Here is a 25,406-nt window from a genome sequence, read left to right as displayed (position 1 = left end):
TGCGCGCCGCGTTCCGGAGCTGCGCCGCCGCTCAGCACCGAGGCGGCCTCCGCAGGACCGACCCCGAGGCTTCGGGACCGACCCTGAGGCTTCGAGTGGATGTTTGTGCCCGCGCTCGCTCCCCGACCGCTGTGGGGGCCGCGGGGCCGCGTCCACGCTGACAGGTCTCACCCCTTCAGGGCCCGCGGCGGGAGGAGAAGGTGAGCGGAAGCCGCCGGAGCGGGCACTGCCGAGGGTGCGGGGCTCGCAGGGCCCCGGGAGGAAGGGCGCACCGTGTAGACCGTGGGCTTCCGCGGCTTTGTGCGCCGCGCGGCGGCCTCCCCGGGGCTGAGCGCGGGGCTGTGGGGTCCCCCCTGTCCGGGCTCGGATGCGCCCCGCGTCGCGGCTGTGTCCGTGCGCCGCGGACGCGGCTCCTGCAGCTCCTGCGGCTCCTGCGGCTCCGCAGACGGTCCGTGGTCCGGGCGCGGCCGCCCCCTCGGGGCTCGCGCTCCCCCCGCCCCGCCCGCCCGCCCGGCCCCGCGCGTCCTTCCCGCGTCCACACCCGCCGCGGGACCGGCCGGAGTCCGGGCGTCCGGGAGCGAGGGCGGACTGTGTCGACGGCGGCGGGGACGGCGGGGGTTTCCTGAGCCCCGAGCGTCTCCGTCCGCGCGCGTCCCCTCCGTGTCCGTGGTCAGCGGCGGCGGCTGTGAGAGGACCGGCCTGTCCCCCCCGGTCGGGGCTCCCCGTGTCTCGATCTTGCGGACGCGGCGGCGGACGAGGCTGCCTCGAGGTTCTCCTCGCCGGTCGCTCCGGGCCGCGGACGTGGGTCGCGGACGCTGAGGCGGGATTGTGTCCGCTCGTCGCCTCGCGCGGCGGCCCCGGCTCTGGGCGGCTCCGCGGGCGCGTCCGGGGGCGGCGGGCTGCGTCCGGGCCGCGAACCACGTCCCCGCGGGCGGCGCGGGGAGCGGGAAGGCGGGTCCCGGGAGGGCGACAGGCCAGGCTCGGGGGCCGGGGACGCTCACCGGCGGCGGGACGGCGACGCCCTGCGGGACGTGACCCGCCGCTTCCCCGCGGGCCGGGACGGGGGCGTCTCTCCCGCGGCGGCTCCTGACGCGGGTTCGGGACGGACGGTCGCTCCCGGGACGGACGCGGAGCCGCCGCCTTCCCGCCGTGGCTCCGGCTCCCCGGCCGCCGGCCCGAGGCCCGACCAGCTTCCTCAGGCTCCCACCGGGCTGTGCGGGCGCCGCGGGGACCTGGGACCCCGAGTCCTCCCGCGAGTCTCGGGCCGGCCGCGGCCTCCTGCGAGGGCGAGTGGCCCGTCTGCGCGGGGGACCTGCACCCGGCGGGCGCCGCCTCCGTCCCGGAGCCCGACGCCGTCTCTGCTCTGCGACGCGGGGCCGCGGGGGTCGGGAAGCGCTACGTCCTCTAAGGTGACCTCGGATCTGCGGGGCCGGGTCGCCGCAGCACAGACGCGCGTCATCCCCGCACGGAGACCCCCGCCGTCGCTTCCCAGCCACGTCCGCCGTGTGACACGGGCTGCTTCGGGGCGTGTCACCCTAAATAGGGACATGGTCCCGCGGAACCCCCACGGAACCCCAGGTGAGGAAACCCTGAGGGCGCCCGCAGTGGCCCCCAGACCGCAGGCCACTTCGGCTGTGTCCACCCCACGGCCTGCCGCCCGGTTTGAGCGACCACCGTTCTCCACTTCTTCTGAGGGGCGAGGGTTGGGGCCGGGGCAGGAGTTAAGGTTATGGGGCCGGTGGGATCGGAACCCAGCCCAGGGCTCGGCCGAAGGCACCGGAGCACAGAAGGTCCACACTGCTGGCTTGTGGCCACGGTCACAGAGGACTGACTTGAGGGCAAAAGCTACGGTGAGGGCCGGGCCTGGGGTTGTGTTTAGGGGTACTGAATGTGTGCGTTAGGTTTGTGTTAGTTTTGGGGGGCCGATGGCCAGAGCGCAGTGACCTTTGGGATTTGTGGAATGGGCATGTGGTGGCGAATCCTGGAGGCAGAGGTGCTGCGGGGAAGGCATGGGGGATGGGGGGGCAGGGACCCAGCGGCTGGGGTGGAGGGGCCGGGCCAGGGAGGTGGGCGTGTGGAAACTGAGGGCAGAGGGGATGGTGGTCTGAGGCCTGGGGGTGGTGGGATTGGGCTTGGGGGGCTGGGAAGGTGAGGGGAGGGCCAGAGCAGGGCGGGGGGGGGGGGTGCGGACGGATAGGTGGGTGGTGGTGGAGGGTCCGGGGTTGGAGGGCCTGGGGCCTGTGGGACGGGTATGGAGCACCCTGGGCAGTGGGTCGCAGGGACCAGGGGGCATGAAGGTGGTGGTGACATGGCAGGGGTGGTGGGCAGGCAGTCGCGGCTCCTCTGTGCTCCTGGAGCCCAGGGGCCAGAGTCAGAGTGGGCAAGGGGACAAGCCAGTGACTGACAAGGAAGCCCACACATCCCACCACGTCGCCTGCCACAGGGGCTGGCTGTCACTGCGCAAAGGTGCGGGTACCCAGCGGTTGCAGTTCTCGGTGGTGGCTGTCACACAAACACCAGGTAAACACGTGTGAGAGGTTTGTCTCCCTCCTGCGTATTCAGAGGGTTTTGTTCTCAGATTTCATATTCCCGAATCACCCTGGGGTGCATGGACAGAGCAGGCGCCCACACATATCTTCCCTGCCAAGGGCGCTGCCTTCTTGTTTCCACTTACGCTGTAAACAAGTGTTATTGTGAGATCCACGAGTGCCCCATGTTTCCAGTTTTTTCCTTTTATTTTTTTTTTAAGATTTTATTTATTTATTTGAAAGAGGGAGAAAGAGAGAGAGAGAGCGTGAGAGGGAGGAAGGTCAGAGGGAGAAGCAGACCCTCTTCTCAGGAGGAACCTGAGGTGGGACTCTGTCCTGGCACTCCAGGGTCATGACCTGAGCTGAAAGCAGTCATCCAACCAGCTGAGCCACCCAGGCACCGCAACAGTTTTGTGCTTTTTGTTGGTGATTTTGCTGCCTTAAAATAGCCCCAATGCTGAAGTGTGAAGCACAAGAAGGGTGTGACATACGTTGGGGAGAAAATATGCACGTTAGGTAAGCTTCCTACAGGCATGAGTTCTAATGCCGTGGGCAGAGGGTTCAGGGTTAAGCAGTCATGTGTATTGAATAAGGGGTCTTGAAGCAGAAAGACACAAGAGACAAGCTTATATATTGATGTGTCTTAACCAAGGGCATGCAGAAACCTAACCCCTTAGGTCCCCTAGGAGCGAGGGTTCACTGTTCCCTAGCTCATTGCTCATGCTGACTTCATAGAACACAAGTACTGGGAACTAATGGGGATCAGCTGTGTTTTGTTCCGCATGAGGCTTCTCAGCTTGGGTGTTTTGAGATCCATCTGTCTAGAAAATTTAAAATACTGATTCCTGTCCCCCACCCTTTCCGGATTCTGGTTCTAAGGTCTGGGGCTCAGTGTGGAGACTCTTCAGGCATACAGTACGAGGCATAGGGGCTTCAGGATCTGGGGATGTGGGGATGGGTGGGGAGACTCTTCACACATACTGAACTTTTGAGGTGTAGGAGTTTCAGGATCTACACTGAGAATCCACTGGTTGAGGCCGTGACCCTGGTTGGTGAGAGAGCTCATGTCCGAGTCTCAGAAGTAGCTGGTGGCCAAGGGACGCGGTGAGCAAGGGCTAGGCAGGGAAGGATCATCTGCGTTTTTTGCCCTGCTAAGGCTTCAGTCTTCCCTTTTGTAAAACCAGGATAAATGGTCATACCTACATCACAGGATTTGTTTGTGAATGTAATGAAATCATGTACTTTGAACTTTTAAGTGTTATTCTTTTTATTCCACCATTTGTAGAAGAAGAGAGAAGAAGCCAGGCTGGGAGCGGAAGTGAGTGCCCAGGTCTTGGATGGTCCCGCTGGAGTTTGGGCTTCAAGGTGCCCTTCTTCTTTCAGGGTGGGGAGGACCCTGGGTGGGGGGGACCACGCTGCAGAGCGAACAGCAGAGGATGTTTTCCTCCCGAAGTTCATGCTGGGCACCTTCCCAGGGTGACGGGCTCACCCGCTGGTCCTGAAGCGCCGGGCTAACCAGCTGCAGATCTGTGCCCTGGGCCTGGGCAGCTGCCTGCACGCAAGTTCTACTTCCTGGAGGGCAGCAGTGAGACTCTGCTGTCCCACTTTTACAAACGTCCCGTCTGTCTGCACCTCCAGACTGTGCCCGCCAAGGCCGTGTGTAAGTACCTCTAAGACAGTCACCTTGTCTGCAGCAGGCTCTAGCTGCGAAGGACAGAGGCGTGTGGGGAGGAGTGAAGCAGAGGCGGGAAGTACACCCCTCGCTGTCTCCAGGATCCCTTTCCAAAGTTGCTGTTGAATAAATGGGCCTTCCTTGTTGTCTTGCCTCTTGGTTTGTCTTTCTTCCTTAGAGAAGAGTGCTAGAGCTGGGTTCCTTCGAGGATGCTCCAAGGCTCCCCCAAAGGCTGCCAGTTGTTTGCGGTTTGGGTAATAGCAACGGTGCCATGAGTGTCTTGTCACTTTACCAGGAACTTTTCCTGGAGCTCTTTGTTTTCTCTCAAAGTGGAAAAATCCATTTTTGGTAATTATAAAGTAATTAATGTTAATTTTTAAAATTTTAAGCAGTATGGACATTCATCAAGTGAGCCATGTAAGTTTCTTGTAATGCTTCCACAGAGAGAACTACTGTGGACAGTTTATTTCCAGATGTTCCTTTTCCCTTCAGAAATGCCTTAATGGACACTCATCGCTTACTAAACAAGCTTCAGAGGAGCTCCTGCCCTGTGCCGCAGGATCTTCGGAGGGCTTGGAGTCCGTCCATGTACAGAACGTTCTGTTCTGAGATCCCTGCCTTCATGACACATGTGTCCCCATGGAGGCGGACAGGGAGGGTCCGGTAGCACCGAGGACTCCGGACAGGGAGGGAGGTAGACCCCAGCTCAGCGGGAGAGCGTTTCAGGAGGTAGCATTTGCAGAAGCTGAACATGGTGCAGTGGAGCAGGGATTGCTGACCAAATCCACTGTGACACTGACCTTGATCCTCACCCTGATGATGACCCTGTTACACTTAACCCTGAACCTCAACCTCACACACCCTAATCCCAACCCTGACCTTGACTTTCTATTCCGACTCTGATTCTACCCTAAGCTTTACTCTCACTCTAAAAGACATGCTTTCCCTAATCCTACCCACAACTTGGGCTTCACTCAACCTCACTTTTACCTGAGGGTCTCACCCAGACCCTCCCCTGATCATGTCAGATTCTGACACTTGACACCAACTATGTCCTCACATAACCCTGATCTTCAGTCAGGACTTCACTCTGAAAATACCCTGATGGTATCTGACCCTTATCACGACCTTGACTGTGACCTTATCCTAATTCTAACACTAACCATAATCCTCCTCCAGACTCTGATCATGACCTTGACCATAAACCTGACCGTCATTTAAATGTGACCATAGCCCTGATCTTCTCTTATTGATAAACTGGACTCTGACTTTGACCATGAAACCCAATCATCACCCAGACTCTGTCCCTCCCACAGATCTGAGCCTACTCAACCTTGGTCGTGACCCTGATTCTAACACTCAACAAGCTTGGATTGAACAACGCTGAGACACCCTCACACCCTGCTGACAACGCTCAACCTTAACCTCACACTGCCCCTGACCTTGACCCAACCTTCACTTTGGCAAGGACCCAGACCCTGGACTTACGTGAATTTGACCCTCACCCTCTTCCTGATTCGCACCCTAACCCTAACCTTCACCCTTCCACCACAGTGATCCGACTGAAACTCAGCTGGACTTGATCCTGTTCCTGAACCTCCTGACTCCGATCCACCCACATACTGATCATGAAACTTCACTTAACTCTGACCTCCACCCTGAACCTTACTCGAATCCCTAACTGACACAGGTGCTTATCCTGTCCCAGACTGTGACCCTCTTGCACAGCCTTGCCACCTAGATCTTGACCTTGACCCATTTTTTTAATTGAGATATATTTGACATGTAACATTGTGTACATGTTGATACACTAATGTATCTTAATCCATAATATATCATAATATGACTGTAGCAGATAGCACCTTTATCATATTATATGATTATTCTGTCTTTTTAGTCCTTAGAATAATTAAGTTCTAGGTTCCAAAAATTTTATTGATTATAATACAGTATTGTTGTCTGTGCTCACTATTCATTATAAATTTGTACCCTTAGGTGACATCTGCCCTGTTCCCGCCACTCCCCAACTCCTAGTAATCACCATTTCTCTCTCTGTTTTTGGGAGTTTTGCTTTTGCAGATTACATCTGTAAGTGACGTCATACGGTATTTGTCTTTCTCTGACTTATTTTCACTTAGCACAACTTCCACAAGGCCCATCATGTTGTTGGAAGTGGCAGGAGTTCTCTTTTCTCATGACTGTATCATATTCCCTTGTATTTATTTACCACATCTTTATCCATTCACCTGTTGATTGGCCCTTCCTGGCTATTGTGAACGACGCTGCTGTAAATACCAGAGTGCGACTCTCTCTTCAAATCCTGTTTTTATTTCTTTTGTGTATAAATCCAGAAGTGGAATTGCACTGGATCATTGGTGGGTCTATTTTTAATTTTTTGAGAAGCCTTCGTATTGTTTCCCATTGCGGTTGAATCAGTGTACACGCACATCAACAGTGTGGAAGAGTTCCCTTTTTTCCGGACCCTTGCCAGCAATTCCTATCTCTTGTCTTCTTGATAATCGGCCCTCTGACAGGTGTGATGTGATCTCATTGTGGTTTTGATTCGCGTTTCTTTGACAGTCGGTGGTGTGGAGCGTCTTGTCATGGGTCTGCTGGCCGTTGCAAAGTCTTTGGAGAAAGGTCTAGTTTATCTGTTTTTTCAGTCAGATTGTTTTTGATTTTGAGTTCTGTGAGTTCTTTATATGTTTTCAGTATAAACTCCTTATCCAATGTATGGCTTGCAAAATTTTCTTCCATTCTGTTGAGAGCATTTTCATTTTGTTAATGGTTCCCTTTGCTGTGCAGAAGGTGTTAAGTTTCATGGAGCCATATTTGTTCATTTTCATGTTTGTCTTTGGTGCTGCTGGTGTCATATTCAAGGTTAAGGAGCTACTTCCTGACACTTACTTCTAGGAGTTTTATTGTTCCAGGTCCTTCTGTTTCAGTCTTTAATCTGTTAGAGTGCATTTTTGTGACTGGTGTAAGATGGGGGTCTGATTTCACTGCATGGACTCATCCAGTTTTCCCCACTCACTGGTTGAAAAGACTGTCCTTTGCCCATTGTGTGTTTGGCTTCCTTGTTGAATATTTTTTTGACTGTATAAGCAGGTGTTCTCACTTCTCTGAGAGAAGTGAGAACTTCTATCTTGTTCCACTGGTCTGTGGGTCTGTTTTTGTTTGTCCATGTAGTAGCATACTGTTTTTATTACTGAAGCTTTGTAGTACCGTTTGAAGTGAGGAAGTATGATATCTGGCTTTGTTCTTTTTTTTCCTTAAGAAGGACATTTTAACAATATAAAATCTTCTGATCCATGAACACAAGGGGATATCTTTCCATTTGTTTATTTTTTCATTTCTTTGATTTCTTTCAGCAAAGTCTTGTAGTTCATTGTACAGGACTTTCACATCCTTGGTTAAATTTATTCCTAGTATTTTATTTTATTTTATGTTTTTTAAGATTTCATTTATTTATTTGACAGACAGAGATCACAAGTAGGCAGAGAGACAGGCAGAGAGAGAGGGGGAAGCAGGCTCCCCGCTGAGCAGAGAGCCCGAGGCAGGGCTCGATCCCAGGACCCTGAGATCATGATCCAAGCAGAAGGCAGAGGCTTTACCCACAGAGCCACCCAGGCGCCCCTATTTTATTGTTTCTGATGCTACTGTGAATGGGATAGTTTTCTTTATTTCTTTTTCAGACGTTTATTCTTACTGTATAGGAATGTTAATGATTTCTGTAAGTTGATTCTGTATCCTGCAACTGGACTGAAATCTAACAGCCTTTCAGATTTTCTATATACTGAATCATATTATTTGCAAATCATACTATTTGCAAATCATATTATTTGCAAGAAGTGACAGATTCACTTCTTCCTCCCTGATTTGGGTGCCTGTTTCTTTGTCTTGCCTAATTGCTTTAGCCAGGACTTCTAATACCAAACTGAGTAAGAGTTGTGTGTGTGTGAGCATTTCCTGCTCTTTGAGGAAAGGCTTTCAATGTTTCACCAGTGAGTATATACTGTTAGTTATGAACTCATAACATAGGCCTCTTAATATATTGAGGTGTGTTCCTTCCATACCTGATCGGCTGAGGGTTTTTATGAAATTATGTATTTTGTCAATGCTTTTTCTGCACCTATTCAGATGGTCATGTGATTTTTTCCCTTTCACTTTATTAATGTGATGGATTACATTTATTAATTTGTGCATGGTTAATGATCCTTGCATTATAGGGATAAAGCTTACTTGCTCATGATACATAATCCTTCTTTTAAAAAATATTTATTTATTTATTTGTCAGATAGAACACAAACATGGGGAGTGGCAGGCAGAGGGAGAAGCAGGCTCCCCACTGAGCAAGGAGCCTGATGTGGGACTTGATCCCCAGACCCTGGGATCATGACCTGAGCCGAAGGCACTTATCCGACTGAGCCACCCAGGCGTCCTGATGTGTAATCCTTTTTATGTGTTCTTGAATCCAGTTTCGCAACTGGATTCATCAGAGATACTGGTCTGTAGGTTTCTTTTCTTGTGGTGTCCTTCTCTGGCTTTTGTATTAGGGCAATGGCAGCCTCATAAGATGATTCTTGGAGGTAGTCCCTCCTCCTCAGTTTTTTGGAAGAGTTTGAGAAGAGTTGGTGTTAATTCTTCTTCGACTGTCTGGTAGAATCTCCAGTGAAGCTTTCTAGTCCTGGGGGAGGTTCTGTGCTGGGAGGGTTTTGGTTCCTGATTCAATCTCTTTAGTCTCAGTTGGTCTGTTCAGATTTCTGATTTTTTCCTGATTCACTCTGGTAGGTTACTTGTTTCTAGGAACGGATCTCTTTCTTCTAACTTACCTGAGGTTTTGGCATGTAATTTTTAGTCTCACAATCCTGTTTTTCTGCAGTCTCAGTTGTAACGTCTCCTTTTTCTTTTTTCTTTTTAAAAAATATTTTATTTATTTATTTAAGGGAGAGAGAGTGAGCACAAGCAGAGGGAGTAACAAAAGGAGAGGGAGAGAGACAAGCAAACTCCATGCTGAGCAGGGAGCCTGACGTGGGGCTCTATCCCAGGGCTGGGAGATACAGACCCGAGCTGAAGGCAGATGCTTAACTGTCTGAGCCACCCAGGTGCCCCTAATGTCTCCTTTTTCACTCTTTATTTTATTTGAGACTTTTTATTTTATTTTATTTTATTTTAGTCTAGCTAAAGATTTGTTGATTTTGTTTATCTTATTTGTAGAACCAGTTCTCAGTTTCGTCAGTCCTTCCTGGGTAATTCATTTCTGCTCTGAGCTTTATTGTGTCCTTCCTTCTGCTAACTTTGGGTTTAATTTGATGTTGTTTTCTAGATCCTTGAGGTGTGAAGATAGGTTGCTTATTTGAGGTCTTTCCAGTTTCTTAATACATGCACTTATCTCTTTAAACTTTCAGAGCTGCTTTTGCTGCCTTCTGTAAGTTTTGATATGTTGTCTTTCTAGTTTCATTTCTTTTGAGATAATTTTTAAATTTTCTTTTGATTTCTTCACTGACCCATTGATTGTTCAGAAGTGATTTGTTTAGTTTCCACATATTAGTGGATCTTCCAGCTTTTCTTTTACTGATTTCTAGTTCCATACCATTGTGGTCAGAAAAGATAGTTGGTGTGATTTCATCTTGTTAAATGAGCTAAGATTTGCTGTGGTCCTACCTGTGGTCCTTTCTGGACAAAGTCGCATGGGCACTTGAGGAGAATGTGCATTCTGCTGCTCTTGTTGTTTCTCTCTTTTTTTAAAAAAAGATTTTATTTATTTATTTGACAGGCAGAGAGGCAGGCAGAAAGAGAGGGGGAAACAGGCTTCCTGCTGAACAGGGAGCCCAATGCGGGGCCCAATCCCAGGACCCTGAGATCATGACCTGAGCCGAAAGCAGAGGCTTTAACCCCCTGAGCCACCCGGGCGCCCCTGTTTTAATCCATGGAGCCACTCTGCCTATTGATTTGGTGAATTCAACTTGTTAATATTTAGAGTGATTATTGATACTGTAAGAACGAGCACTGCCACCTTATGTCTCGCCTTGTGATGGTTCTTTTCCCGGTTTCTGCCTACCTTGGTAAGGTGCTGGTTTTCCACAGTGCCTTTGGTTTACCCTTTCCTTGTTTTGTCTGAAGTTCTGCTTTATTGTTACCATGGGATCACAGACAACACCTGTCAGGTAAGATAGTCCTTTTTATGCTGATAGCTCCTTATTTTCATTCCCTGTAAAGTTTCCACACTTTTACTCTTTTCCTGTAGTTTTGATGTTAAAACGGACCTCTTTTTATGCTGCAAATTCACTGAGAAGTGATAGTGACTTTGGTTATTTTTCATGCTCTTTTCCTTTAGCCTCCAAACTCTCATTAAGTGGTTAACACACACTTCTAATACAGAGTTTCCATTTGTAATTGTGTTAATCTTTTTGCCTTTGCTAGTGTTTTATGTACTTTCATTTGTGTTTATGTCACGAATTAGTGCTTTTTCATTTCAGCTGAAGAACCTCTTTGAGCATTTCCTTCAAGGCTGGTCTGGTGGTGGTGAGCTCCCTCCGCTTTGATGTGTCTGGCAAAGCCTCTATTCCTCCTTTCAATCTGAAGGGTAGCTTTGCTTGATGACTTTCTTGGCTGGCAGTTTTTATCATTTCACACTGAATAGGTCTTTCTACTCTCTCTTGGCCTATGGAGTTCCTTCTGAGAAATCTGCTGATAGCCAAACAGGGGCTCCATTGTAGCTTACCCTCTTGTTCCTTGACGGCCTTTAAGATGCTTTCTTTATGATTGACAGTAGACAGTGTCATTACAATGTCAAATATGATGAATGACCTTCCTTGAAGAAGGTCTTTCTGCTTGGGGGGTGCTCACACCCCCAGGAGGGGTGTCCTGCAGTGAGGGGCCTCCCAGATACCCACAGGCACATCTCTCGCAGAAATCTTGAAGCAGATAGCAGGGAATGTGTTCCTCCAATGTCTTGGGTTGCTCTTGTCTGCCTCTTTCCCTTTTCTCCAACGTTCCTGGTCATGGACTCACTCACTCTCCATTTTGGCTTTCCACCTGCCCTGAAGGGCAGGCTCTCGCCAGCGGCATCCTGGGGAGGGACCGACTCGGCTTCTTCCTTCTCCTCTGACCCCAAGCCCATCTCTACCGTGCTTCGGTGGTGGGCCTGGTTTCCCCTGCCGGCTGGGCTTCCGCAAACTCTCTGTCTTCAGTGAGTGTCGCCCAGTTGTGCTCCCCCCAGACCCGGCAAGTGCGGCTGGGCCGGGCCCGTCCTCTTCCTCGGGTCCGCAGCCCCTTCACGGCCCTGTCTGCCTGCTGTCTGACGCACAGGTGGGTCGAAATCTGGGTGCCCTGGTGTGATGATCAGAGGCACTTTGGTTTGATTGTGAACATCGACGTAGTTATAATAAAAGGGGAGAGGAAGAGAGGGAAGACTCTTGCAGCCACCATGCTGATGTCACACTTGAGCCTGATCCTGACCCTACACTCACTTTATCCTGGGGCTTGAACATGACCCTCACCTTGGAAATGACCTGACTCTGACCTTCACCCTGTTCCTGGCCTTGCAGTGTACGGTTAGCCTGATTATGAATCTGGCATTCACCATGGTGCTGACCCAGCTCTGACCCTTACCTTCACTCTGACTCTGATGTTGACTTTGACCTGAAACCTGCTCTCACCCGGAACCTGAACTGGACCCCACTCTCCCAGTAATCTGATGCTGCTGTTCACATGGAGTCCTAACTTGACACCCTAAAACTGACCCTGACATTAACCCTGAAGCACTGATTATGACCCTGACCCTGCTCACCCCGATGCTCACTTTCTCACTAACCTTGACCTTCAGGTGACCTTCACCCTTAACCTACCCTCACCCTGCACCTAACCTCAACAGGATTCCGACCCAAATAGCCCTCACCTCCATGCTGAATTCATCCCTGCATTTGACCCTCACTTCACTCCTGCATGCGTCAGTGTAGTGGCTTGAAGTAATTCAGATGCATTCACCATAGTTTCATAGGCCTTAAGACAAAACTGGGTCTTGCTGAGTTAAAAGCAAGGCTTAAGCAGAGCCACATTCCTTTCTAGAAGCTTTGGAGATGCAGGAAGGGCTTGTGAGCTGTGGAATGTAGGATTCATCCTCCCCAAGGGGGAAAAGGCCTGGGAAGAGATTCTCCCCTGGAGCCACAACCCTGCCCCCCACCCCTCCCCACCCCCTGCACTAGACCCTGAGCTGCAAGCTGTGAGAGAGTAAACTGCTTTGTTTAGGCCACTATGTTTATAGAAATTTGTTTGAGTTTCAGTAGAAAACTAATATGGTACTCAGTCTCTAGATTAGGGTTAGGGGTTAGCTTGGGTTATTTTATTTGCCTTTTAGTAAAATATGTCAATGCTGGGGCACCTGGGTGACTCAGTGGGTTAAAATATGTCCATGTTTAAATAAGACATTTTTCTTAGACCATTTTACAGTGAAGAAAGGTAACCATGTATTCCTAAAAGTTAGAAGAATCAAAGGTCCCAAAGCAACACCCAAGTGAAAACATCTTAACAGGGGAGGAGTCAAGATGGCGGAGAAGTAGCAGGAGATGGTGGAGAAGTAGCAGGCTGAGACTACTTCAGCTAGCAGGAGATCAGCTAGATAGCTTATCTAAAGATTGCAAACACCTGCAAATCCATGGGCAGATCGAAGAGAAGAAGAACAGCAATTCTAGAAACAGAAAAACAACCACTTTCTGAAAGGTAGGACTGGCGGAGACGTGAATCCAAAGCGATGGGAAGGTAGACCCCGGGGGGAGGGGCAGGCTCCCGGCAAGCGGCGGAGCAACAGAGCACAAAATCGGGACTTTTAAAAGTCTGTTCCGCTGAGGGACATCGCTCCAGAGCCTAAACCGGGGCGAAGCCCACACGGGGTCAGCGTGGCCTCAGGTCCCGCAGGGTCATAGAAGGATCGGGGGGTGTCTGAGTGTCGCAGAGCTTGCAGGTATTGGAACGGGAAAGCCGGCTACAGAGACAGAGCCGACAGTAAGCTCACAGCTCGGGGTTACCTTGAACCAGCCACAGGCTCGGTGAGCTCAGAGCGTGGCCGGAGATCAGGCAGATGGGTGTGGCTGGGCGCTGTTCTCTGAGGGCGCACTGAGGAGTGGGGCCCCGGGCTCTCGGCTCCTCCAGCCGGAGAACAGGAAGCCGCCATTTGTATTCCCGTCCTCCGGAACTCTACAGAAAGCGCTCAGGGAACAAAAGCTCCTGAAAGCAAACCCGAGCGGATTACTCAGCCGGACCCTGGTAAGGGCGGTGCAATTCCGCCTGGGGCAAAGACACTTGAGAATCACTACACCAGGCCCCTCCCCCAGAAGATCAACAAGAAATCCAGCCGAGACCAAGTTCACCTACCAAGGAGTGCGGTTCAATACCAAGGAGAGCAGCAGAATTCCAGAGGAGAAAGAAAAGCATGGAACTCATGGCTTTCTCCCTGTGATTTTTTAGTCTTGCAGTTAATTTAATTTTTTTCTTTTTCATCTTTTTCTATACTGCTAAAATTTTTTTTAAACTTTTGCCCTTTTCTTTTTTAATGTTTTTAACTAGTTTATCTAATATATATATATTTTCTTTTTTATACTTTTCTTTTTTTGTTTTCTTTTTTAAATTCTTATCTTTTTTTTTCTTTCTTTCTTTTTGAACCTCTATTTATCCCCTTTCTCCCCCCTCACGATTTGGGATCTCTTCTGATTTGGTTAAAGCATATTTTCCTGAGGTTGTTGCCACCCTTTTAGTATTTTACTTGCTCCTTCATATACTCTTATCTGGACAAAATGACAAGGCGGAAAAATTCACCACAAAAAAAAAAAAAGAACAAGAGGCAGTACCGAAGGCTAGGGACCTAATCAATACAGACATTGGTAATATGTCAGATCTAGAGTTCAGAATGACAATTCTCAAGGTTCTAGCCAGGCTCAAAAAAGGCATGGAAGATATTAGAGAAACCCTCTCAGGAGATATAAAAGCCCTTTCTGGAGAAATAAAAGAACTAAAATCTAACCAAGTTGAAATAAAAAAAAAGCTATTAATGAGGTGCAATAAAAAAATGGAGGCTCTCACTGCTAGGATAAATGAGGCAGAAGGAAGAATTAGCGATATAGAAGACCAAATGACAGAGAATAAAGAAGCTGAGCAAAAGAGGGACAAACAGCTACTGGACAACGAGGGGAGAATTCAAGAGATAATTGAAACCATAAGGCAAAACAACATTAGAATAATTGGGAAACCAGAAGAAGAAGAAGGAGAGAGGGGAGCAGAAGGTATACTGGAGAGAATTATTGGGGAGAATTTCCCCAGTATGGCAAAGGGAACAAGCATCAAAATTCAGGAGGTTCAGAGAATGCCCCTCAAAATCAATAAGAATAGGCCCACACCCCATCACCTAATAGTAAAATTTACAAGTCTTAGTGACAAAGAGAAAATCCTGAAAGCAGCCCGGGAAAAGAAGTCTGTAACATACAATGGTAAAAATATTAGATTGGCAGCTGACTTATCCACAGAGACCTGGCAGGCCAGAAAGAGCTGGCATGATATATTCAGAGCACTAAACGAGAAAAACATGCAGACAAGAATACTATATCTAGCTAGGCTATCATTGAAAATAGAAGGAGAGATTAAAAGCTTCCAGGACAAACAAAAACTGAAAGAATTTGCAAACACCAAGCCAGCTCTATAGGAAATATTGAAAAGGGTCCTCTAAGAAAAGAGAGAGCCTACAGGTGGTAGATCAGAAAGGAACAGAGACCATATACAGTAACAGTCACCTTACAGGCAATACAATGGCACTAAATTCATATCTCTCAATAGTTACCCTGAATGTTAATGGGCTAAATGCCCCAATCAAAAGACACAGGGGGGCGCCTGGGTGGCTCAGTGGGTTAAGCCGCTGCCTTCGGCTCAGGTCATGATCTCAGAGTCCTGGGATCGAGTCCCACATCAGGCTCCCTGCTCAGCAGAGAGCCTGCTTCCCTCTCTCTCTCTTTGCCTGCCTCTCCATCTACTTGTGATTTCTCTCTGTCAAATAAATAAATAAAGTCTTAAAAAAAAAAAAAAGACACAGGGTATCAGAATGGATAAAAAAACAAAACCCATGTATATGTTGCCTCCAAGAAACTCATTTTAAGCCCGAAGACACCTCCAGATTTAAAGTGAGGGGGTGGAAAAGAATTTACCATGCTAATGGACATCAGAAGAAAGCAGGAGTGGCAATCCTTATATCAGATCAATTAGATTTTATGCCAAAGACTATAATAAGAGATGAGGAAGGACACTATATCATACTCAAAGGGTTAGTCCAACAAGAATATCTAACAATTTTAAATATCTATGCCCCCATTGTGGGAGCAGACAACTATATAAACCAATTAATAACAAAATCAAAGAAACACATCAACAATAATACAATAATAGTAGGAGACTTTAACACTCCCCTCACAGAAATGGACAGATCATCCAAGCAAAAGATCAACAAGGAAATAAAGCCTTAAACACCACACTGGACCAGACGGACATCACAGATATATTCAGAACATTTCATCCCAAAGCAACAGAATACACATTCTTCTCTAGTGCACATGGAACATTCTCCAAAATAGATCACATCCTCAGTCCTAAATCAGGACTCCACCGGTATCAAAAGTTTGGGATCATTCCCTGCATATTTTCAGACCACAATGCTCTGAAGCTAGAACTCAACCACAAGAGGAAGTTTGGAAAGAACCCAAATACATGGAGACTAAACAGCATCATTCTAAAGAATGAATGGGTCAACCGGGAAATTAAAGAAGAATTGAAAAAAATCATGGAACAAATGATAATGAAAATACAACGGTTCAAAATCTGTGGGACACAACAAAGGCAGTCCTGAGAGGAAAATATATAGCGGTACAAGCCTTTCTCAAGAAACAAGAAAGGTCTCAGGTACACAACCTAACCCTACACCTAAAGGAGCTGGAGAAAGAAGAAGAAAGAAACCCTAAGCCCAGCAGGAGAAGAGAAATCATAAAGATCAGAGCAGAAATCAATGAAATAGAAACCAAAAAAACAATAGAGCAAATCAACGAAACTAGGAGCTGGTTCTTTGAAAGAATTAATAAAATTGATAAACCGCTGGCCAGACTTATCAAAAAGAAAAGAGAAAGGACTCAAACAAATAAAATCGTGATGGAAAGAGGAGAGATCACAACTAACACCAAAGAAATACAAACTATTATAAGAACATTCTATGAGCAACTCTACACAAAGAAATTTGACAATCTGGAAGAAATGGATGCATTCCTAGAAACATATAAACTACCACAACTGAACCAGGAAGAAATAGAAAGCCTGAACAGACCCAAAACCAGTAAGGAGATTGAAATAGTCATTAAGAATCTCCAAACAAACAAAAGCCCAGGGCCAGATGGCTTCCCAGGGGAATTCTACCAAACATTTAAAGAAGAACTAATTCCTATTCTCCTGAAACTGTTCCAAAAAATAGAAATGTAAGGAAAACTTCCAAACTCATTTTATGAGGCCAGCATCACCTTGATCCCAAAACCAGACAAGGATCCCATCAAAAAAGGGAGCTATAGACCAATATCCTTGATGAACACAGATGCGAAAATTCTCACCAAAATACTAGCCAATAGGATTCAACAGTACATTAAAAGGATTATTCACCACGACCAAGTGGGGTTTATTCCAGGGCTGCAAGGTTTGTTCAACATCCGCAAATCAGTCAATGTGATACAACACATCAATAAAAGAAAGAACCAGAACCATATGATACTTTCAATAGATGCTGAAAAAGCATTTGACAAAGTACAACATCCCTTCCTGATCAAAACTGAGGGCACATACCTCAATATCATCAAAGCCATCTATGAAAAACCCACCACAAATATCATTCTCCATGGAGAAAAACTAAAAGCTTTTCCACTAAGGTCAGGAACATGGCAGGGATGTCCATTATCACCACTGCTATTCAACATAGTACTAGAAGTCCTAGCCTCAGCAATCAGACAACAAAAGGAAATTAAAGGCATCCAAATCGGCAAAGAAGAAGTCAAACTATCACTCTTCGCAGATGATATGATACTATATGTGGAAAACCCAAAAGACTCCACTCCAAAACTGCTAGAACTTGTACAGGAATTCAGTAAAGTGTCAGGATATAAAATCAATGCACAGAAATCAGTTGCATTTCTCTACACCAACAACAAGACAGAAGAAAGAGAAATTAAGGAGTCAATCCCATTTACAATTGCACCCCAAACCATAAGATACCTAGGAATAAACCTAACCAAAGAGGCACAGAATCTATACTCAGAAAACCATAAAGTACTCATGAGAGAAATTGAGGAAGACACAAAGAAATGGAAAAATGTTCCATGCTCCTGGATTGGAAGTAGAAATATTGTGAAAATGTCTATGCTACCTAAAGCAATCTACACATTTAATGCAATTCCTATCAACGTACCATCCATCTTTTTCAAAGAAATGGAACAAATAATTCTAAAATTTATATGGAACCAGAAAAGACCTTGAATAGCCAAAGGGATATTGAAAAAGAAAGCCAAAGTTGGTGGCATCACAATTCCGGACTTCAAGCTCTATTACAAAGCTGTCATCATCAAGACAGCATAGTACTGGCACAAAAACAGACACATAGATCAATGGAACAGAATAAAGAGCCCAGAAATAGACCCTCAACTCTATGGTCAACTAATCTTCGACAAAGCAAGAAAGAATGTCCAATGGAACAAAGACAGTCTCTTCAATAAACGTTGTTGGCAAAATTGGACAGCCCCATGCAGGAAAATGAAATTGGACCATTTCCTTACACCACACACAAAAATAGACTCAAAATGGATGAAGGACCTCAATGTGAAAAAGGAATCCATCAAAATCCTTGAGGAGAACACAGGCAGCAACCTCTTCGACCTCAGCCGCAGCAACATCTTCCTAGGAACATCGCCAAAGGCAAGGGAAGCAAGGGCAAAAATGAACTATTGGGATTTCATCAAGATCAAAAGCTTTTGCACAGCAAAGGAAACAGATAACAATACCAAAAGACAACTGACAGAATGGGATTAGATATTTGCATACGACATACCAGATAAAGGGCTAGTGTCCAAAATCTATAAAGAACTTAGCAAACTCAACACCCAAAGAACAAATAATCCAATCAAGAAATGGGCAGAGGACATGAACAGACATTTCTGCAAAGAAGACATCCAGATGGCCAACAGACACATGAAAAAGTGCTCCATATCACTCGGCATCAGGGAAATACAAATCAAAACCACAATGAGATACCACATCATACCAGTCAGAATGGCTAAAATCAAGAAGTCAGGAAATGAGAGATGCTGGCGAGGATGCAGAGAAAGGGGAACCCTCCTACACTGTTGGTGGGAATGCAAGCTGGTGCAACCACTCTGGTAAACAGCATGGAGGTTCCTTAAAATGTTGAAAATAGAACTGCCCTATGACCCATCAATTGCACTACTGGGTATTTACCCTAAAGATACAAACGTAGTGATCCGAAGGGGCACGTGCACCCGAATGTTTATAGCAGCAATGTCCACAATAGCCAAACTATGGAAAGAACCTAGATGTCCATCCACAGATGAATGGATAAAGAAGACGTGGTATATATACACAATGGAATACTATGCAGCCATCAAAAGAAATGAAATCTTGCCTTTTGCGACAACATGGATGGAAGTAGAGCATATCACGCTTAGTGAAATAAGTCAAGTGGAGAAAGACAACTATCATATGATCTCCCTGATATGAGGAAGTGTTGATGCAACATGGGCGCTTAAGTGGGTACGAGAAGAATAAATGAAACAAGATGGGATTGCGAGGGAGACAAACCATAAGTGACTCTTAATCTCACAAAACAAACTGAGGGTTGTTGGGGGGAGGGGGCTCGGAAGAAGGGGGGGGTGGGGTTATGGACATTGGGGGTGTGTGTGCTTTGGTGAGTGCTGTGGGTTGTGTGGACCTGGCGATTCACGGACCTGTACCCCTGGGGATAAAAATATATGTTTTTAAAAAATAAAAAATTTTAAAAAACCGCATTAACTCCAAAATACACATTAATCACGGGGATAGCTTTCATTGTTAGAAAGCACAGTATTTATTGAGTGGTCAAGTTCTACAACGTTTTTAATAAAATCGTTTGTGCTATGTCAAAAAATAAATCTTAACATTTGTGTTTTATCTTTAAAGTTAATAAGAAATGTATTTGCTTTGTTGCTCTCCTCACAGATGGATTTGCCCCCCGTTTCATTCTGGTCTTGGCTCAAATGCCACCGTCGCAGAGGGGGTTCCTAGTGGGCGTCTCTGAATTCATGGCCCCCTTAGTCCACACTGTTCTCTTTTTAGCCAGTATTCCTTCCCTCTGTTGATCCATTTATTATATCCTTTGCTGTTTGCTAGCTCCCCGGTAGGACTAGAGCAGTACATTTGCATTAAGTAGATACTCCATAAATATTTATTAATGAACAAGTACGACTTTCTTTTTAATAAAAATATGCATGTTTTGTCAGTGAATTTTTTTTTACCGTTTCAGAATATATTTGGAGAAAACTATTGCTCCATGAATATATATCTGTCAAGGCGTCATTATGTCCTGTGTCATGCTTCCCTGAGCTGGCCAGAGCACTCATGTCCCATATTTGAAACTCAGCTTCAGACTTTACGGTGAGTTCTGTGAAGGTGCTGGGGGGCATATGGGGGGCTTGTCCTGCTGGACACCACTGTGTCATCTGGGGCCAGATGTGACATAAGCACCCCCTCTTTCCCTAGCTTTTTGCATCTTCCTCTACCCTCTGTCATCATGTGGGTTCCTAGACAAATCTTTTCAGACAAATTCTGAGATGACCTATGGTTTGGGACTCCACTGACATCACAAAGTCTCATAACCAGTGTCAGAAGTTTCTGTGGCACTGACATGACGTTTGTTCCCAGAATAGGCCCCGTAAACAGTCCCATGAGAGTCTGGGAGTGCAGGGAAGACACATGGGTGGTGGCGGCTCTAGCTAAAGTCACTGTGGGGGATCCTGCTGGAGGCCGTCTCCCACCTCAGTCTGGCTCTTCCGCTGATTTCCAACATGACTCAGGAGAGTCACTTCCTCAGAGCTTCAGGTTCACCATTTCTAAAGTGAGGAAATGTTTTTAGGTTAATGGATTCATTCAAATTGATGGAATGAATGCCTAGGAAGTTCTGGGCAGTCTCCAAGGTGGCGTCTATCTCAGGAGCTCCTATCGAGTTCCATCACTGGACACAGTGGCTGTTCCATGGAAATTCCCCAGGGCAACACTGGACTAGCAAGGGTCTTCAGGGTGTGCCCCCATGCCCTTTGATAGGGCTGAAGGGCCGTGAGCAATTCTGAGCCCAAACCCAGGTTTTGGCTGTGCTGCCTTCTTGCATGAAAATAGCAGTGCCTGGGTCAGGCCCACTGCAGAATCTGAGCTGGCGTAGTGAGGACCTTGCCTGGGACTTTGGCGCCATGACACTGGGAGGGCACAGCGATGTCAGCCAATGCGACAAGGGATTCTCCATCAGGGTCGATGATACAAGGTATCGTTTTACAGCAAACATGACAAATTCATGTAAATGACAGAATAGTCAATAGTTAAACATACTCTATACAATGGCAGTCAGTGATGGGAAGAGTGGATGACAGGTGCAGAAAGGGGAGTGGGAGGTCCAGGAAGCAGGCTGGGGTAGTCGGGGTAGGAGGGTCTCGTGGAGGAAGGGGCCAGGAGACTAGTCACAGGTTCCAAGAGTGCAGCATCAGGGTAGGCGCTGGGCCTGACCAACAATCCCCAGGGGGCCCTGGGGACATTCTAGCTCCAGAAGATCTACAGAAATGCAAATTGGCCTAAGCAGAGCCTTCCTGGTCTGTCTCCTGGGTTCCTGGGTGTGGCTCTTTCTCTGCCTCTGAAGGCTGTTGATTTCTACTTTGTTTTCCTTTGAGATGCACTATTTTGTGTGGATTCAGGACTGTGAGTGGACCCAGATTCTTCCTGCAAAGAAGGGGAATAGAAGTCTTCCTTGTTTCCTAAGTAGACCTGAATATATTCAACAGTCATAGCCTTTTCCCAGGCCCCTGGGCCTTCATCTGCTCACCAACTCTGAGATTTTAGAAAAACATCTTCCATCTTTAACATGTTGAAAGAATTCGTTTGGTTTTTAAAAGTTCAACAAAGTCACACTTTTCATAATCTATAAAGTGATGTTTAAACATTGAAGGAACAAAGTTTGACGGAATGAAGAAGAAATGCCTCAGTAGCGGGGTTTGAGACACTGTTTACTCACTGTTGCCCCCGTGTGACCACTCTCCGGATAGCACGTGGCCGGACGTGAATTTCCCTGATTCCAGGGAGAAGACAGAATGTTGGCCCCTGAATTCTTTAGCTCCTAAAAACCATCTTTTGCGAGCAATATTCTAAATTGAGTATCTCTCTCTCTTTTAAAAGATTTTATATATTTATTTGATAGAATACACACACAGAGAGAGAGAACACAAGCAGGGGGAGTAGGAGAGGGAGAAGCAGGCTTCCTGCTGAGCAGGGAGCCTGATGCATGGCTCCATTCCTGAGCCACAGGCAGAAGCTTAATGATTGAGCTACCCAGGTGCTCCTTGAGTATATCTTAACTAGATATTAGGGTTAGGGTCAGGGTCAAGTTGCATACATTAACTATGGACAGTTTTGTGTATGTCAATCTTACCTGCCCAAAGTATTTTTAAAAAAATGCAGGATATAGTACCAAAGCACTGAGCACATTCCCTGTCCCCATAAATAGGTCACTAAACATAATTATTGTTTCATCTTAGCTGAGGACCAGGAACTGGTCCCATAGGTACTTGGCATGTAGTGTCTGTGGCCAGCTGGCCACCCCCCCTCGACACCCACACCCAGCTCAGCCCATCCTCTGCTCTGCTCAAGGGCAGCAGACAGACGGACCAGGTGCAGGTGGGACTCCCTCCTGTCACGCACGGCTGGCTTTCGACAGGTAGAGAAGCGGGCCAGCTCACAGACACATGACCTGTTCTGTTGGTTCCTTGGTCTCTGCCTCCCCTTTCTGTCACCCTGGTCGTGAACCTTTAGCTCCTGGGAGAACTTGGGTATGCAGATTTCTGTTGACATTTCTGAGTGTAGATCTGTGTTGCCTTTGTTCCCTGTCCTTGGGTCAGAGATGAAGGAAAAGTCATCATACTCAGAAAGCAGCAAAAAGAAATACCAAGTGTACTCTGGCCCTGGCACCTCAGGCTTGAAAACAATGGCCAACTACCACTTGATGTTCTACACAATCAGCCTTAGGGACGCACAGATGCATGTGACATGAAAACGTACTGAAGGAAATCTCGTTACTGAAATTCTGCCTTGCAGAAGTCAGTTTAGGGACACTGCCCCTCTCCCGCCCTGTCATTTCCCATCTGGCCAGTGCCTGATCGCACTGACAAGTGTAGCCACACAGGACACAACAGTGACATCCTCCTGGAGCACTCCTGGTCCCCCTGTCCCCCAGTCTGGCCAACCGTGCACACGCCCCGTCCTCTTGAGTATCATGTCATGGCACTTGTCACACAAAGCTGTCATTTGCTTTCTCTCGGTCTGTCCTATCTGCTTGGAGTATATCTCTCTCACAGATATCTGGCTGGATGACAGGCCAACGAATGGTTTCAGGATCTTTTTTCCGGGAACAGTAGGCATCCCTCAAAACCCTGATGGGCATGGGGAGTTTCTGCCCCTCTGTGCGCCCCCAACCTCAGTGGAACATAGTTTCCAGGACAAGGAATTTGGGACTCCTCCCAGATGAAGTTTGTTCTGTGAAGTTGGTTTCCTTCTGAGATCATCATGGAACCACTCTGGGTGGCCATTCCTGGAGGACAGAAAGCATGCTACGGTATTGTGTTCTCCTTGTACACTGTGGCTACCAAAGAGGAAGCACATGCGCACACTCACACATTCACAGTTACACCTCCGTTTCTGAGCGTCACTACCATGGAAACGCCAGCGAATTTCCATTGGGCCGCAGACCTGCAGACGGGGACGGAGATGGAGTTAGGGCTAAAAGGATAGAAGTCCTTGCCTCTGGGGGTGAAGAAATTAGATTTGACGGAGAAGGTGCTATGTGCTACTCAAAGAAGGGACATGGCCCTAGGACCTTTGAGATCAGGGATCGGCAGCCTTTTCTCTAAAGTCACCTGTAAAGATTTTCTGTTAGGTGTTGCAGTCCATGTGGTGTCTCTGACAATGACTCCACTCTTGCACTGTGGCTTGAGAGCAGCCACAGACCATCCATAACTCATGTTCTAGCCACACTTAATTGACAGAATACAGGGGGAGGCCCCATTTGGCCCATGGGTGGTAGTTTCCCACACCCCGGATCTGCAACATGATGGATGATGGGGGAGAGGGCTCTTCTTTTCCAGTGGCAGAGTGGGAGTACACTGGGGTCTATCCTGTCTGACCCTGGCCCCTCCACTTGAAAGGGAAAAAAGATGATAGACTGGCCAACAATTAAGGCCTCAGGAATTCCCCTGCCTTTCTCTGTAGGCCTGGGGCTTGTCACAAGATGTTTGTGTGTGGTTGAATTCCATGTGGGTATTGTTTGGGTGAGTATGTCCCTGTTGCCTGGTGGCTATATTTGCTGGGTCATATACCACACAGATGGTCATCTCGTTCAGGCCAAGACTATGAGCACAGTTAGGGTTCTCCTGAGTTAACAGAGATCTAGCATGTGTGGGCTTCAGGACGTGTCTGATTCAGCTCTCAGCAATGTTATGGAGCACGTGGCTTCCTGGGCCCCCTGTGACACTGACACGGGTCTGGCCTAGGCCACTTTTGCACTCGTGATGGAAAAGCCCCTGGCCTGGATGGTCCACCTTATCCTTGGCTCTGCAGGCTGAGACCCGAGGTGCCTCCCACCTCATTGACTGGGACCAGGTCACCTGCCCATGGATGAGCTAATTGCTGGAACCAAGGAGTGGAGCCATGGAGATGGGCACACGTTGTTAGGACCTCTGTTGTAATGACTTTTCTAATGGCCGTGGTGGCAAGATCTTCTGGGATGCATCTGTTAATACAATGAATATTAATTTCTGATAGTAAGTAGGTCCAAGGTGCTGGCTTAGCACCTGATACCTCAGTCCCAGCACCTCGGTGCTACTGTACTTATCTGCAGGGACAATGTCTGAGAATGAGCAAAGTGGATGGAAACTGATCTGGAATGCACAAGGGAAGGGTGTGTGTGTGTGGGGGGGGGGGGTCGGTTGGGGATAATAGGCCAAACTGTACCTCCAATTTATCTAGGTTCAAGAAGGTGCGGGGAATCCATGATGTTTCAACACCCATCATTTTGCAGATAAAGAACATGCTTTTGCATGGGGTTTGGCAAGATTCGTTCCAAGTCTTCTCTAGCTGGTGCGGAAGTTGCGGAGAGCAGCGCCCTCCATCCGCTAGGATCAGCGTGAGAGGCTGAGTGTTCTCAAGAAGGTGTCTGGCTTTCGCAGGGCTCACTGTGAGCCTGTGCACAGGACTGACGAGGACAGTTCACAGTTTTGCTCTGAAGATGGAGTCTCGGAAGAATGCGGTGCCCCATGTGATCCCAGGAAGGGGACAGACCTGGTGTCCACTGTAGAGTTACGTTGTGGGAGTGGTCGTGATCTGCAGCCTCTGCTTCATGAGATGTCTGTCCTTTATTGAGTTCTGGGTGTGCTTTTTGTGACTTTTTCCTAAAGGGTGGGATTTCCAAGGAGTGGGATTTTTTTGGCTTCACTGTAATTGCTGGTCCACTGGGAGTGAACAAGTCCTGTTCTGCTGCTGAGAAGTTGTGTCCCTAGCGGCTGGAGTGTGTATTACAAGCTTCGAGGTCAATGGTGAGGTGGTTACAGCGGTCAGCAGGCTATTGTTATTGATGATTTTTATGGGTGAATTCCATAGGATGAGATGTTAGATCTTATGGTTAGAGATCCTCCTTAAGTGCCCATAAAGGGAGCTTTTTCTGAGTTTCATATTTGATATCTTTTTATTACTACTAATAGTCCTCCTTGTACTTGGTATTCCAATGAGCAGGGCATTTCAACATTGCCTGTATTTTACTCTTGTGTTGATGAGGATTTGAGAAAGGAACATGTCAGTGCTTCCACAAATGTACACTGGAACAACCAAATAATAAAATTTTA

At 47.5% G+C, this 25,406-nt stretch overlaps 1 long non-coding RNA gene across 1 annotated transcript; it reads left to right on the top strand.

Annotated features, from left to right (window-relative positions):
* LOC131839859 (uncharacterized) lies at positions 1-25,406 on the top strand. Its single transcript, XR_009357051.1, has 3 exons — positions 1-200; positions 19,781-19,911; positions 24,587-25,406. It is a non-coding gene; the product is annotated as an uncharacterized LOC131839859 (long non-coding RNA).

Source organism: Mustela lutreola, chromosome 8, assembly GCF_030435805.1.
Source record: "Mustela lutreola isolate mMusLut2 chromosome 8, mMusLut2.pri, whole genome shotgun sequence".
In the NCBI taxonomy this organism is placed as follows: domain Eukaryota; kingdom Metazoa; phylum Chordata; class Mammalia; order Carnivora; family Mustelidae; genus Mustela; species Mustela lutreola.
The sequence above is the reverse complement of the archived record's forward strand: the minus strand, read 5'-3'. Positions and strand labels throughout refer to the sequence as shown.